The following is a 15,855-nucleotide window of genomic DNA, read 5'->3' as shown; positions in this document are numbered from 1 at the left end:
ATAGGCAAATACCCTTATCCAAGATCCAACAAAGGTAGGATTAGCCCTCTACTCATCTTGCAACAGAACTCACCACATGGCACAACCAAGCCTGGGACACAGACAGCCTACAAATTTAGCTAAGACCCCCACCCCCTGGAAGTATGACAGCCAATGGGAGAACATTTCTTGGATAGGAACAGGAAACTCCAAGGCAGGGCCCAAGAGAGGGAATAAAACTCAGTCTCTCTCATCATCTCTTCCCTTTTTTTCAAGATCTTCAAGGCATGTGACCCCCCTTTCCCCCCAGAACCGCAAACCATGTGGTCCTGTCCCCCATCCATAAACCATCTTTCCAAGCAACTTCCATGAATCCAGTGACTTTTTCCCCACTTGGAACTGAACCCAAAAGGACATTTCTTCCAACAATTTGGCACCCCAGATGGGACTCCACACTAACTTAATCAATGGACCTGGCCCAGGTAAGCTTCCCTTGCTGGCAGCAGACCCATTGAGTCTGTGGGTAAGTTTTCCTGGACTTTGGCCATTTGGAACTTGGTTTTAAAGGTGTTTTGAGTGTTGAGCTCAAAGACTGCTTGGAAAGAAGGTGAGTTCTTCTAAAATTTAATTTTAAAGCATGGAAAAGCATGGGAAATGTGTGTATGCCTGTGTATGTGAGTGAGAAGACGATTCTCCCAATCACAGCTGGATCTTGCTTCCTCTATGTGTTTTACCAAGAGAGCCTGGAAAGTATAGGGGTCAGGCCAGAGCATAGGACCTTTTGTTAGGGAAAGGAGAGAGTGTGTGAAAATGGAATGAAAAAAAATATGACAGAGTTAATGTCAAGGTTCCGATGAAAGAATAAAAAACCCAAAACACCAATCTTGGTTTAAATGCTTCTTTATCACACCGGTACTAACTGACCATTAAATTATTGTGAAAATGGAATAATTGTTGGAGCTGCAGCTCCATGCTTCCCTCCACCTTATAAGCCAATCTCTTGAGCCTTACCTAGCACCCAGTGACCAATCCCTCCCACTTTTACTCTTTCCCTCCCACTGAGCCCTTCACCAGTGTTCTATTGGAATGCATACAGTCAAAGACTTCCCAAGCAATGCCTTCCCTGTTGGCCTGTTCCTCCATCCATTAAAGATAAGCTCCATTCCAGCAGTTAGACATGCCCCCATGGAACATCACTGATGATCGCTGCCTCTGTAAGCTTTGATTACATTGCGTCATGTTTCCTGGCTTGCCGATAATGGCGGCTGCCATCTCAACTGTTGGGTGCCTCGCGGAAGCCGCCCTGAAGCTCTGATGCCGAGCCGAGTGTGGAGACAGGCAGCAAGGCTCCCACGAGGCTCCAGCATCCCGGGGATCCAACAGTCACCGGAATGATGGTTGTAACCCAGCACACCTGAGTGGCAGCCTCGGACATCATGGATGATGAGGTTGACAGTTAAACTTGAGCAACCAGCTGGGAAGTCACTAAGCAAAGCCCCGAACTTTAGGAAACTTGTAGGAGGGCCAGTACTTGTCTGCCAGGGGGTAGCAAGTCCTCCCGGATGGTCCTGTTTCCCCAGTCTAAAAACTTGGCTTGAGTTTCCCTTTGAGGAGAGTCCACATACTGTGTAAGGGAACCAGAGTCTCCCCCAGACATTTTTCCAGTCTGCAAAACTGATAGCTTGGTGACCTGGCTAAGTCGAAGTGAGCCCCACATCGGAGAGGGAACATGGGAAGCTGTAGCTCAAGGGTCTTGATAGGAACCCCCCTTGGAAATTTGATTGAGGCTTGGGACAGACAGCAGATGCCAGTCCTAGCTGGTATGAAAAAGAAGAGAGAGGGGAAAAACATGTAGGAAATGGGCTTTTCTGAGGGATAACACAGGAAAACCAATTTGGCTAAATAAAGGTGCTTAAAAGGAAAATGTTGGCTTTTTTTGTTTTTTTCTTGTTTGTTTGTCGCTTCCTCTGTCTTCTATGGAACCATGTGGTATGCTTGTTAAGATTTGTGCTCTCCCTAATTTAGCTGAGATTAATATTGTGATCGACCAGTGTGTGTGTAAACCTTAGAGTTCTGTTTTCCTCTCTTTTTTCCTCCCTGTTTTTTTGTGTGTGTGTGTATGTGTGTGTGTGTGTGTGTCTAAGTTGGGTGTCTGCAACCTGTGGCTCCGGAGCCACATGCGACTCTTTGGGCCCTCTGCTGTGGCTCCCTGTTGGGTGATCCCATCATGGGGCTGATTCTCCAGCACCTCAGTCTTGCTGGAGCTTCTTCCAGCCCTTTTTGGTGCTGGGCCTGTGAGAGATACAGAGAGAGAGGGGGAGGGGGAGAGGGAGGGGAGGGAGGGAGGGGGAGAGAGAAATATGTCAAAAGGGTTTTGTGGTTATGGGTGTTTTTTAACAACCAGTTCTCTGCCCTAATGACCAGTTTTTTTCTCAAACTCTGCCTGCAAGCTATCTATCCCACCCACAATATCTAACCCTTTTACAATGCCTTCCTGGTAAAATTACAGCGAAGCGGGGAAGGGGCCTTGTTCTCATGTCTTTTAGCCCTGCACAGATGACTCTGTAATCTATGGAGGAAACTTCCATGAATCAGGTTTCTTTTCCCCCACTTGGAATTGAACCGAGAAGGACATTTCTTCCAACGAGTCCTTGCAAACTGCCAAGATATTTCCGCTATATTTTTATAATGGAAGTTTAGACTTTTCCAAAACATTTTTCAATACAAAAAGTAACTGGGGAGTTTGCCTTTCTCTGACTGTCACTTGTCCATACCTGTCCCATCAGGTCTGGGAAGAAGTGCATGCTCCAGGAAGTCATACTTTTTCTTTTGCTTTGCCTATTTTTCCCTGAAATTAGGTTGGTTTTCAGAAGGCCCTATTATCCCAAGCATCCCAACAATCACAATATAATTAGAAGCTCTCCAATTGCCCAAGTTGGGAAATTGGAGAGCTTCTAATTATATTGTGATTGTTTGTGATTATATTTATTGCGGATGGTTATTTGTGGCTGACATTCTGTTTTAGTTGTGCATTGTTATTTTTTATTGTAATATCAATGTTCTTACTTCTGTTGCTGCTCAGAGTTGCTTGTGTAAGATAAGTGGTCATATATATTGAAATGAATAACGCATCAAATCAAACTTTCATATATATTCATATACAGGTAGTCTTCAAAGGTTCATTTAGTGATTCTTCAAAGTTACAAAGACATTTTGTACTTATGAATATTGCAGCATTGCCATGATCACATGATCAAAATTAAAATGTTTGGCAGCTGACATTTTTGATGTTTGCAGTGTCTGAGAGTCATGTGATCACCTTTTGTGATCTTCTGACAAGCAAAGTCAATGGGGAAACCAGATTCACTTTACAACCATGCAACTAACTTAACTGCAGTGATTCATTTAACAACTTAGAGCCGAGGTGGCGCACTTCAGCTGACTGCAGTTCTGCATTTCGGCTGTTCAAATCTCACTGGCTCAGGGTTGACTCAGCCTTCCATCCTTCCGAGGTGGGTAAAATGAGGACCCGGATTGTTGTTGGGGGCTGACTGTGTAAACCACTTAGAGAGGGCTGAAAGCCCTATGAAGCGGTATATAAGTCTAACTGCTATTGCTATTGTTATTGCTAACTTTGGCAAAAAGGTCGTAAAATGGGGCAAAATTCCCTTAACAAATGTCTCGCTTAGCAAGTTAAATTTTGGACTCAGTTGTTGTTTTAAGTCTAGTATAAATATTGGCCCAATGTTGAACCTGATAACTTATGGACTTTGCAACAATGAATGAATGAATAAATGAAGTCTACTCTAGCAGCAGAGCATATTTGATGTCTCAAACCAATTCTCCCCAAACTCTCTGGTCTATATGCCCTAGCTCTTTTGCTTGTTAATTACTGCTGCCACCACCTATCTTGTAGGGAATTGTGCCATCTGGTGTCCTCCTCCTAACCCAGGAATATGAGAAAGATAATACAACAATTGAAGGTACATTCAATTAAAATTAAAGCCAGTTTATATGCTACTCCAAATGAGACTACTGTTATACTGTCATATTACAAATTACAATTCTGTAGGAATGTCTCAGTGCACATTAGGCCTGGGCCACACTACTTATCATACTTTTTGCATTATAAGATGCACGCCCCCCAAAAACATGGGTGGCAATGCCTGTTTGTCTTATAGAGTGAATATTGCAGTGGGAGGGAGGGGGGATTGATGTCACAGCTACCGCCTGTCATTGCTGCCACCTGTCACCACCACTGTTGTCACTGCCACCACCTGTCACTGCCGCCACCTGTCACTGCTGTTGCCATTCACTGCCACTGGGAAATGCTGGAGCTTTCGCTGCTGAGCAGCTGATTGGTGGTTGGATTGGCCTCCCGGAATACCGTAGATCAGCTGTTCTAGATGGTGGGTATTGCTGCTGCAACTTGCCTCTGCTGCTGTTCACCGCTGCCATTCGCTGCCGCCGAATGGCATTGGTGGCGATAGGCAGCGGTGATGAATGCCAGTGGCTGCAGCGATCAGTGGCAATCAGTGAACAGCGAACAACAATGACAGTGATCAGCAGTGATAGGTGGTGGCGGCAAAAGGTGGCAGCAGCAATGACCGCTGCCTAGAACAGCTGATTGGTGGTATTCCGGGAGGCCGATCCAACCGCCAATTGGCAAAGGTTCCAGGGTTCCCCGGCAGTGGCAGCGGCTCAGTTCAGTTGACCAGTGGTGGGTGCAATGGAGTGGAGTCCTGATGAGCCACATGCTGGGGTTGCGATAATGCGCCAAAGCTGACCAGGCTGTTAACTGCAAAGATGCTAGCCAGATGAATACCGGATGGCTGCTGGGAGGCAGAGGCAGATTTTTTCCCCCTTGTTTTCCTTCTCTAAAGCTAATGTGCATCTTATGGTCTGGTGCGTCTTATAATGCAAAAAATATGGTATTTCTTTATTCCTCTTGTATGGATATTATATGGACTCATGAAGTTTTACAATAAAAACAGCCACAGAGTAGAATTAAAATGTAAACAGTAAAGTATAAAATAAAAACAGCAATATTTGACATGTGAATCAAATTGTAAAAAATGCGCAGTAAAACTAATATTATTAATAAAGGTGAAGGTAAAGGTTCCCACTGTCCAGTCATGTCTGACTCTGGGAGGCAGTGCTCATTTCTGTTTCTTAGTTGAGAAAGCCAGCATTGTTTGAAGCTGCTTTCCATGGTCATGTAGCCAGCATGACTACACTCCGAGGTGCACAGAACACAGTTACCTTCCCACTGAAGTGGTACCTATTTATCTACTTGCATTTGCATGTTTTTGAACTGCTAGGTGGACAGGAGCTGGGGCAAGAATGGGAGCTCATGCCATCATGCGGCACTGGGGTCTTGAACCTGGGCTGTCGACTTTCCAGCTGACAAGCCCAGCATCTTTAACTGCTGAGTTATCACATCAAGTAATATTCCTCATTATGAGGATCAAATACAATAAATAAAGAGTATAATAAAGTAAACTAAAAATGAAGTTGTTAATAGAAATCTAATGTTATTTCATGTTAATTTTAATGTTAATTCAATATAGCAGGTATGAAATTGTAAGAGATAACCTGGTTGAGCTTAAGGGAGGGGTCAAACACATCATCAGTCATGAGTCCCTTCATGCCTACAAGAGAACTAAATCCAGCCCACCTTGAATGCCTTCTCAATTTCTGCTCATTTCCCTTGGCTGCTAGTAACTCAGATTCTTGTAGAGATCTTAAGCTTGCAATAAATCTTGACACTCATTTGAAGTGACTGAGTCTCCTGATTTCACCAGCACATGACAAAACGTTAGGTTAGTGAAGCTAAAGTGAACATATAGGCATTCCAATGGTAAGGCTTGCATTGTTGAGAAGAATAATTAAAAGACAAAATTCCTTTAGATAGAAATAAAAATCTCTCTGCTATTTTTTCCCCAACTGAGTGAAACATGAACAGAGCAGATGAGTAGAGTAGAGGTCGAGAGTAACGTGATTTGAAAAATGTTTTTAAACATACTTGGCACTTTTTAAATTGGAACCAATAATGTGTTCCACATGTGTACATTGAAGCCTAAAGGTTTCTGAACATAATGTTACATTTCTATTATTGACATGGGGGCATGAAGACATAGCTTTTTAAAGAATCTATTCTGCTCTTTCAGGAGATGAAATGGGTACCAAAAATGGAAGATAAAATTTTGGTCAAGTGAGAAAACTGGACATTTTTTTGTGTAAACTATTTCAACAAATAACAGCATATTTTATTTCAAGACAATATGCTATTTCTGAAATATAGGAAGCTTTAATTGATAATAGAAAGCAGGCCAGGGAATCTACAACAAGTGAGAAGTGGACAATGGCCCAGCAGCATAAATGATCTTGGTGTAAATACAAATTGCAGCTGCTTTTCAGAAATTTAAGGGGGAAACAAGGAAGATGACATCAAATCAAACCCACCTGGACAAGGCTTTCAGAATAAAAACAGGGTTGCAATCTCGGCTGAGTCAGACAAGGAGAAGATGATGCAGGAGGGGGTGCACAGGTAAACCCACCAGTGGCTGGCCAGGTTAGGTGGTCTTACTAGAATGGACCTTATAAATTCATATTAGCTTGGCTTTTCATTCTAGTGCCCTGGAGTTCCAAAGTTGACTTTTAGCTGGAGTGAACTTTCTCTCCAACTTCCTCATAAGTATTAAAAATAGGGCTGAACAGTGTGGCAAGACCCTGTAAAGGAGGGGCACAGGAAGCCAGGCGTGGGTGAGAGATAGAACAGAGGTAAAAACTGCTGACAACAGTTTTTAAGACATTATAGGAACTTCTCTTTCTTGTATTTTTCCTATGTACTTCTCTGTAACATTCCAAATGAACTTCCCCTTTTTGAAATATCATGTTTGTCTCGTGTATGGAAACGCCTTGAGAATGCACAGTTTGGAACACGGCATAAAAGTAGCATCCTGGGCAGAGCCCAGGCAGTTCAGATTTTGGTGTGTGAACACGCTGAACTCGATGCATCAAATAAACCTGTTTCTCTCACCTTCGTGGTCTCAAGTCCTGGTCTTTCATAAGTAGATTACAAACCTCAATCTGCTGCAACAAAGAGAAAACTGCTGATGCAAAACTAGTCTTCCACTAATCATCCTGGAGCCAACATTTCTTTTGCTAGATACCCCTTGACAAGGATTTTAAGAACCATGCTGAGCAGCAGCACATAGCAGCGCAGCAGAAGGCTGCTTTAAAGCCCGCTCATCCACATTCTTCAGTTATACTTTATAACACAAGACTTTGCCTTTGGGAATCTTATTCTTCCTGCATTATCACAGCTAGATGTAAAGTAAGAGAAAATTCACGAAACAGAAAATATCTGGATTCTTCTAAGCTGCTTTTTTTGACTTTCAGGCAATCATTTGTGAGAAGAAGAGCTGGAAACTGTTCAAAAGGGCTTTGATTTTGAATTCCTGATATTGGAGGGGGACGGACATAAAATGTATTCTGGAAATTGCCTGCTTTTATTCTCCTATTACATATATATTAACATTTATAAAGAAATTGTTTTCATTTTTTAGCACACATGAATAAGAAAAGCAAGAGGGGTAGCAATCATTGTTGCTACAAGATGTGAATTTATGATAAAGACTATAAAAAGGGATGTTTTGGGAAGATTTCTTATAATTCAAGGATTGATTTATGGACAAGAGCAAACTTGTATGCACCTAATACAAATCAAAGAGATTTTTATAATAGGGTATATAAAGAAATAGAAGAAGTCCAAAAAGGTTACCTGATAATGGCAGGTGATTATAATATGGTTATGGAGAGCGGAATTGACAAATCCAATCCATCAAAAGCAGAAATAAAAATATAATAATACAGATTTAAGAAAATTCATTTATAGAAATAGATTGAAAGATGCCTGGAGAAAACTACATGGTAATCAGAAGAGTTATACATATTTTTTCTGGCAGACATAAAAAATTTACAAGAATAGACTATATATCTGTAACACCAGAAATATTATCTAAAATAATGAGAACAGAGATAAAAATAATTAAAATATCTGATCATGCAATGGTAAGTATGGATATGGAAATAGATTGTGATTATAAACAGGCAAGTAGATGGAGAATGGATTTGAGAATGTTTAAAAACAAAGAGCTTTTATAAAAAATGGAAAGGGAATTAAAAGAAATATGGACTATAAATGAAGAGTGATTGGTATTGGTATTGGTATTTTATTATTTGTATGCCGCCCTTCTCCGGGAGGACTCAGGGCGGCGAACAATTCAAAGGGGAAAAAAAGGGGGAACATAAAAGACAAAATACAATAATAAAAGTAGACAACAGTCGCACAACCATACATGTCGAGACGGGAGGGAACTCATCACCCCCAGGCCTGCCGGCAAAGCCAGGTTTTGACGGCTTTTCGGAAGGCCTGGAGAGAGGTGAGGGTCCGAATCCCTGTGGGGAGTTCATTCCAGAGGGCCGGAGCTGCCACAGAGAAGGCCCTCCCCCGGGTAATAGCCAGGTGGCATTGGCTGGTAGATGGCACCCGGAGGAGGCCAACCCTGTGAGATCTAACGGGTCTGTGGGAGGTAATTGGCAGCAGGCGGTCTCTCAAGTGCCGAAGATGAAGATAATGTTTATTAAAATAATGGAAGGGGAAAGTGATGGGCTGGCTGCTAAAGCAAGGTCATGGCACACACTTGAAAGTAAATCAGGAAGACTGTAATTGGTGTGTGTGTGTGTGTCTGTCTGGCAAGAACAAAAAATGCTTATCAACAGGAAATATGCATGTGTAAAGCTTGTAGCAATTATGGATAGTTAGAAAGTTGATAAAAGTAACAAGGATTAGACAATTGGCAGACCTTTGCCAAAAGTCAGCAATGGAGATGGTCTGCAGCAAATGAAATGTCTATTAGATAACTCCTGGAGCATTCATTAACCAAGGCTTAGGAATGGGACAGCTATAGACCAATAGAACAAATTGTATAATTATTGCTAAAATGTTTATTAGAGGATATTTCTTATTATTTTACCTTGTCCCGCTTTCTCCTTTAGTGAAAATGTATAAAGCTTTCTTAATCCTTTTTTCTTGGTTCTTGGTCTTTTGACCAGGAACACTTTTCCTTGGAGTATTCCAATAAAAAGCAATCAGAAAACCTGCACCTGGTGTCTGGCATCCATCACTGGCTTCGGCACCAGGCTCAGACCCGAATTGGGGACAACAATCTGGGGGCTCGTCTGGGATTCCATGCCTGGATTCAATTGGAAGGCACCAAAGACTACCAGAGGAGGGCCCCTGGATGGGTAAGACTTAGTGGCTGAAAGGTGTGTGATTGCTCTGAAATAAAACTCCTGGTAGATGAGCAGGACTGTGAGTTTCTGCACTGCTAGCTGCCCTCAGAGCTCATGAGTCTTTTGGCAGTGATTGAGTACTCTGAAAAGCAAGGGGTAATGCAGAGTTCCAGGTCCAACTGATGCAATGAGTGGGTTGACTGGGTCCTATGAGCCATTGTCTAAATGAAGATCCAGCTTCAGTAAGATCCTTGGTGACTTTTTAATTGAACTCAAAGGCTGAAGCTCTGAAGAAAAGCGAGGAGCAGGAACTGGTGGAGGAACAGAAAGAGGCAAAATGTGGAGGAAAAATAAGGACTGGACAGGAGATATCCCAGAGGATAAGGGGTATCCACCTGAGATCCAGCCCTAAGTAAAAAGCAAACAAAGGTAAAGTCCAGACAGAAGATGTCTCAGGGGATAACAGGAATCCACCTGAGATCTGGCTTTGAAATGGGAGCAAAAAGGCATCCAGTCCAGGAGCGACAGAGTTGCCAAAAGGGAAGCTGCCCAAAGATTTCTTGGTGGGTTGTATTTTGCCTCAATTTGAGATATAGGGATCAAAGACAGTCTTTTCACATTATTGTATGTCTGTCTGGCCTCAATGTCCCTTGGACAATCCAGGTGATTTTGGGCCATTTCAGGGACCTCATTATATGGGACTTATTGAGCAACTAAAAACAATATTGCAGAAACAAAAGATTCAGACTGTTAGATCGGGTAATGGAAAGGCACACATAGGCTAACAGCAACAACCGCTCTTTACTGTAACAGAACAAATATCTACAATCCAGCGAAGGTTGAGTCTGACAGCAGCCCTTTTATAGGGAGCTGGCAGACCCTTCGACCAATGAGATTAAACCTCTGTTCCCGCCGGAACAGAGGACCTTGGTGGAAACCGTTATAACTGTAGCAAGTATCTAACACCCCTCCCCTCTTAGATGAAATAATCCTACTGGTAATGTAGTCACACAGGTAGGTGGGCTTTTTGGTAGCTCTGCCAGACCTGCACAGTTCAGTAGGAGGGTGTTCTTCGGACAGGTGGGATGGACCTGTTTACTCCGCAGCTCCACTTGGTAGAAACTCCTGGAACCTTTCACAGGCCGCAGCTGGAGCTTCTAGAGCTGGTTTGCTTGGAGCTCACTGAGGGCCTGCAACACAAGAAGCTAAGTATCCTGGTGACTTCATGTTTGAATTGGCTGTGGAAGGAGTGACTTTGTGCTCCTTTTGGGTAGGGCTTTGGCTAACTCATGCAGGAGTTACCTCTGGCTGCCTAAGAGTGAAGTTGGAGAGGCGGCCACAGAGTTGGTCAATGTGCCTTCTCCAATTCCGACCATCCTTGAGCTCTATGAGATAACAGTGAGGCCGGGTGATGCCTATCACTGTGGCAGGAATCCACAGAATTCCCCCGGTGTAGTTGTGGGCATATACTGAATCCCCTACAAAATTCCAAATTTTGCTTGTGGAGACAGGGGGGATGTGACAGAATAGTTTGGGTGTAGCTGGTCTAAGTGGTACCTTAGCTGGCGACCCATGAGAAGCTTGGAGGGGCTTCTCCCTGTAGTGGCCCTTGGCGTGATGTGTTGAATTAGCAGATAATGGTCAACCCATGTTTGCCAATCTCCCGGGCCTATCCTAGATAGGGCCTCTTTTGCAGATCTCACCATTCTCTCCACCTGACCATTGGAGGCCGGATGGAATGGCGTGACCAGGGCATGTCTGATTCCCTGTGCTGCTAAGATGGTCAATACTCTCAAATTGCATGGCTGTGAATTGGGGTCCATTGTCAGAGACCAGGACGTCAGGCAGGCCATGTGTGGAGAAAAGTTTCCGTAGTACCTTGATGACCGCCTCTGCCATAGTGAGGTCGTCAGGACTACCTCTAGCCATTTCAAGTAGGCGTCCACAATTACGAGGAATGTCTGGCCATGAACTGGGCCAGCAAAATCAATGTGCACCCTAGACCATGGTGCTTGAGGTCACTCCTACTCCTTAGTGGCGCCTCTGGGGGAGCTGGTGTGGACTCCTGGCACGGTGTGCAGGTAGCCACCCATTCTTTGATCTCCCTGTACATGTTAGGCCACCACACGTAATTCCTGGCCAAAGACTTCATCCTGACAATTCCAGGATGCCCTATGTGTGAAGCCTCTAATACTGCAATGCTCAGTTTGGGTGGAATAACGATCCGGTTCCCCCAGAGCAAACAGCCATTAACAACAGACAATTCATCCTTCTTACAATAGTACATTTTCAAATCAGACCCAACAGGCCCCTTGGGCCACCCCCTCCACACCCAGTTCAAAATTTGTTTGATGGTGGAATATTTTGCAGAGTGGCAGGCAATGTCACTAGATGAGACAGGACCAGTCTCTAAGCAGTCAATCAGGAGGACTGGCGTCTCGGGGGTAGGGTCTGCAAAAAGTTCAGGCAGGGGGCAGCGACTCAAGGTGTTGGCATGCCCCAAAGTGGAACCAGGTTGGTGGATGAGACGATAGGTGTAGGCTGCTAGGAAAATAGTCCATCTGGTCATCAATGGTGATAATAATAACACAGGAGTGTTATTATTCCCAGCCAGCAAGCCAAAAAGCGGCTTGTGGGCCATAATTAGTTCAAAATCGCAGCCGTAGAGGTACTCATGGAACTTTTTTACACTGGCCACTGCAGCCAAAGCCTCACAGTCCAGCTGACTGTAGTTCCGCTTGGCAGCGGACAAGGTCCTTGAGTAATAGGCTATGGGAGCCTCAGTTCCATTGGGCATGCGGTGGCTGAGGGCAGCTCCAACGCCAAACATCGAAGCGTCACAAGTCAACACCAGTGGTAGAGTCTGGCTGTACTGCACCAGGAATGTGTCTGCTGACAGAAGTCTTTTTACTGTGGCAAATGCTTAAGAAGGACGCTGTAAAAATTAAGGAGCCCAAGGAACGCCTGCAGCTCAGTTTGATTGCCAAGTGTAGGGGTGTCCTGGATTGCTTGAATTTTTTTAGTGGTCGGGTGAATCCCAGAGCCGTCGATTAGGTACCCTAAGAATTCAACCCTTGGCACGTTAATTTGGCATTTTTCTTTTTTGAGACGGAGGACTTTGTCTCGAATTCTGGTCAAAACAGTTTGCAAACGTTTGAAAAGTTGTGCCTCATTTGCAGCTGATACCAAGATGTCGTCAAAATAGGGGATGATTCCTGGAATCCCCTGCAAAAGCCGTTCCAGCTGTGAGCTGGCGTACACCGCATGGCGGAAAGGAGGTGGGCTGCGGTGGCGGCGGCGGAAGGGAGAGGCTAGCTTACTCCAGCTCGTGGCTTCCGTGAGGGAAGGCCTTTGGGCCTTGCCTTGTGATAACTGTGAACTGGCATACCCCGCATGACCGAAAGAGGGTTTCCTGCTACCTCCTGCCCCCTGTCTCTAATCTCGCCGGCTGGCTAAGGCTGCCAGGCAGTGGGCCTAGCTGACCTGGTTATCCCTTGTCCCTTCAGTCCAGATTACCTGCTACCTCATCACTGGCCTGCTTCCTGCTGCATCCATCGCATTGGGGAGCTGCTGATTCTGCCTGCTGGCAAGTGACCCATTTTTTTTCTTTTATGGTTTTAATATTTTTTTAAAAAAGAATATTGATAATTGATGAAGCCTCAACACTTTCAATGAAAGCAGTGCTGATAGTTTTTGTTAGAGTTGGGAATCCAGAATGCCCAGCAACCATTTTCGTTGAGCTTTTGGAATTAGAGAAACAAGATGCGGAAACCATATGTTTTGCAGTGATGGGAAGCTTGCAAAAAGTTGGGTTTACCAACGAATATCTCCAGAAGAATGTAATCGCTTTCTGCTCTGATGGTGCCAATGTTATGCTTGGAAGAAAATCTGGAGTTAGCACCAGAAAAACTCAAGACTTCCCAAACATCGCAATCTTGCACTGCTTGAACCGCCACCTTCAACTTGTGCTGGATGATGCAATAAGAGAAATAAAGCAACTCAACAACTTCAAGATCTTCCTTGATAATATATACACCACATTCCACAAATCATGCAAGAGCCAGAATGTCCTTTTCCAAATCCCTGAACAATTGGGCATTGAAATTGTGAAGATTGGCAGAGTTTTGGGACCAAGATGGGCTGCCTGTAGTTTAAGGGCAACCATGGCTATGTGGCGTACTTATCCAGTGCTACATCAGTTTTTTCTGAGCAATGAAAGATTCCCAGGCATGGCTTCCCGTTTTGAAAATCTAAATTTTTTGAAGGATTTGGCTCTCATGATAGATATTCTAAATGAGATTTCTCATCTGTCAAATGCCCTGCAGGGGAGAGACACAGATATCATCAAGGCCGAAAAGTTAGTATTGTGAACAATCAAAGCTTTTGAAGTGCTTAGACAGAGAAAGGGCACATATGAAAACAACATTATGCAATGCTAAAAACACAAGCCTTCAAAAACATCAATTTAGCTCCAAATCAATGATTTGTTGCCCTTCCTCGTGACAAGATTTTGTCAAGCATCATCACCGATTTGAACAAAAGACTGATGGATTGTGACCATCTAAAAACAGGTAGCCAATTGTCAGCCGCAAACAAGTTACACTTTATCACATATTTGGAGCCAGATTACTGGAACATTGAAGATGTAGTCGTTCCATGGGCTGAGGCAGCATTGTTTGAATTTGGTGAAATTTTTAATTACAAAATTAATTTGAATGACTACAGAGATTTTTGGGAAATGTGCTAAAAAATCCAAACAAGTACAAAATTCCTGACGGTGTCAGAAAAGCTAGAAATATTGTTAGGACAATTGCTGTTAGTTCAGCAGAGGTGGAAAGGGGGTTCTCAAAAATGAACCTCACATGTTCAGAGCAAAGAACCTGCCTAATTGTTCCAAACATAAGTAATCTGATGGTGATAAGTGTTGTTGGCATGCCTTTTGAGAGATGGGACCCAATTCCTGCAGTGAAAAAGTGGCTCAGAGTGCACCACCACACAGCTGATGATCCACAAATAAAGACCAAGAAAGCTGCAACTGAGGAGTCTGGAAGCCTAAGAACAATATGGAAATATCAACAGCCAGAAAACCAATAACACAAGTAAGTACTTGCGTGTATCTCTTTCACTGTGTTATTCTTATGTAAGTTATAAGTGCATGTGATTAAAGTCCTCCTTTCTGTGTCTCTTTTTTGTGCAGGTTATTGGAGCAAGGTGATGAGGTGGTGGTGTGCAGAAGACCGGCAAGGCAGTAATCTTCCCTCTGTAAGTAGCTGTCTTTATTGCTGGGTATGCTGGTTTCATCCTTAATATAGTAAGTGGAAGCAATTAAAGTCCTCCTTTTTGTCCTTTGACTTCTCCTCCTCCTCCTTTCCCCCCCCCCAACCCCACTTCCTTCTAGCACTGATGATGTTACCTAGTTTGGTAATGAAATGTCTGTAAGAAAACCATCAAGCTCAGAAAGCAGCAAGGATCCCACTATCCCCCACCTCCTCTTTCTCCCTCTCTTTCTCCTTTTTGTTCTTTCTCTTCCCTCTCAGGTGGAACTTGCTTGCACTCACCCTCTCTCAAGGCTCTCAGCTGCTCCGGGGACACCTCGCTGCGGCGGCTCGACAAGCTCCGGTTTCCTCCTGCTGCTGTTGCCGCTGCTGTCTGGCTCCAGCAGAACATGGCACAGGAGGGCTTGGGGATGCGGCACGGCCGGCGCAAAATACTGTCCATCTCCCCATGCTTAGAAAAGGAAGCCTGGGAAAGTCATTTGCTAGCAGGCAGGTTCTAAGATGCCTGCCGCCACCAAAGGACCTTTCTGGAGTTGCTTTTCTGAGATGGACGGTAGTTTGCGTGGTACGGCCAGCACCTAGGAGGTCCTAGGAGACCAGCCGTGCCGCGTAAGCTCCCACCCCTGCCCCCGTGCCTGCGCCAGTGCTTTTTGGTGGTCAGGCATCTTGGGCAAGTCCGGGGACCTTGCAAAGGCCTTGCGAGGTCCCTGAACTTGTCAAAGACACTGGCCGCACCATGTAAGCTCCCCCCCCACCCCCATGCCTGTGCTTTTTGGTGGCCAGGCATCTTGGGCAAGTCCGGGGACCTTGCAAAGGTCTTGCGAGGTCCCTGGACTTGTCAAAGATTCCAGCCGCGCTGCCTAAGCTGCCACCCTGCCCCTGCCCTCGCTCCCGTGCTTTCTGGCGGCCCTGCGGCCCTGCGGCCCTGCGCTATAAGCGAGCTCGGGATCTTTTCAAGGCTGCAAAAGGTCATTGGACTTGCTTATAGTTCAGGGCCGTGGCAGGCCACTCCAGATGGCCTGCCGCCCCCCCCCCCCCCCGCTCCGTGCTTAGTTGCAGCTTACTTACCTCCTCAGAGTCGGCAGGCAGCAATAGAGAGCCAAGCAGGAAAAAAGGTAAGTGGGTTTAGATAGGGTTCTTAGAGGCGGGTGGGGCAATTAGTGAGCCAGCCAATCAGTGAGTGGTGGGTGGGGCTAGGATAGTGCAGACGGGCAGGGGGAGTGAGCAATGGAGCAGCTTCCAGACGGGCAGGGGTGAGCGACCGACAGGGCAGGCATTCCGGAACTTACTTCCAGGTCCA

General features: G+C 44.8%; 2 pseudogenes; both read left to right on the top strand.

Moving 5' to 3' along the window:
* The first annotated feature begins 7,097 nt into the window (after nucleotides 1-7,097).
* On the top strand, nucleotides 7,098-7,322 carry LOC148044481 (SOSS complex subunit C pseudogene; annotated as a pseudogene).
* A 5,745-nt stretch (nucleotides 7,323-13,067) lies between these two features.
* On the top strand, nucleotides 13,068-15,055 carry LOC148044480 (E3 SUMO-protein ligase KIAA1586 pseudogene; annotated as a pseudogene).
* The last annotated feature ends 800 nt before the right edge of the window (nucleotides 15,056-15,855 follow it).

This window comes from Thamnophis sirtalis, unplaced genomic scaffold (genome assembly GCF_051295495.1).
Source record: "Thamnophis sirtalis isolate CommonGarterSnake01/CBP01778 unplaced genomic scaffold, rThaSir2_p1.2 scaffold_8, whole genome shotgun sequence".
NCBI lineage: Eukaryota > Metazoa > Chordata > Lepidosauria > Squamata > Natricidae > Thamnophis > Thamnophis sirtalis.
The sequence above is the reverse complement of the archived record's forward strand: the minus strand, read 5'-3'. Positions and strand labels throughout refer to the sequence as shown.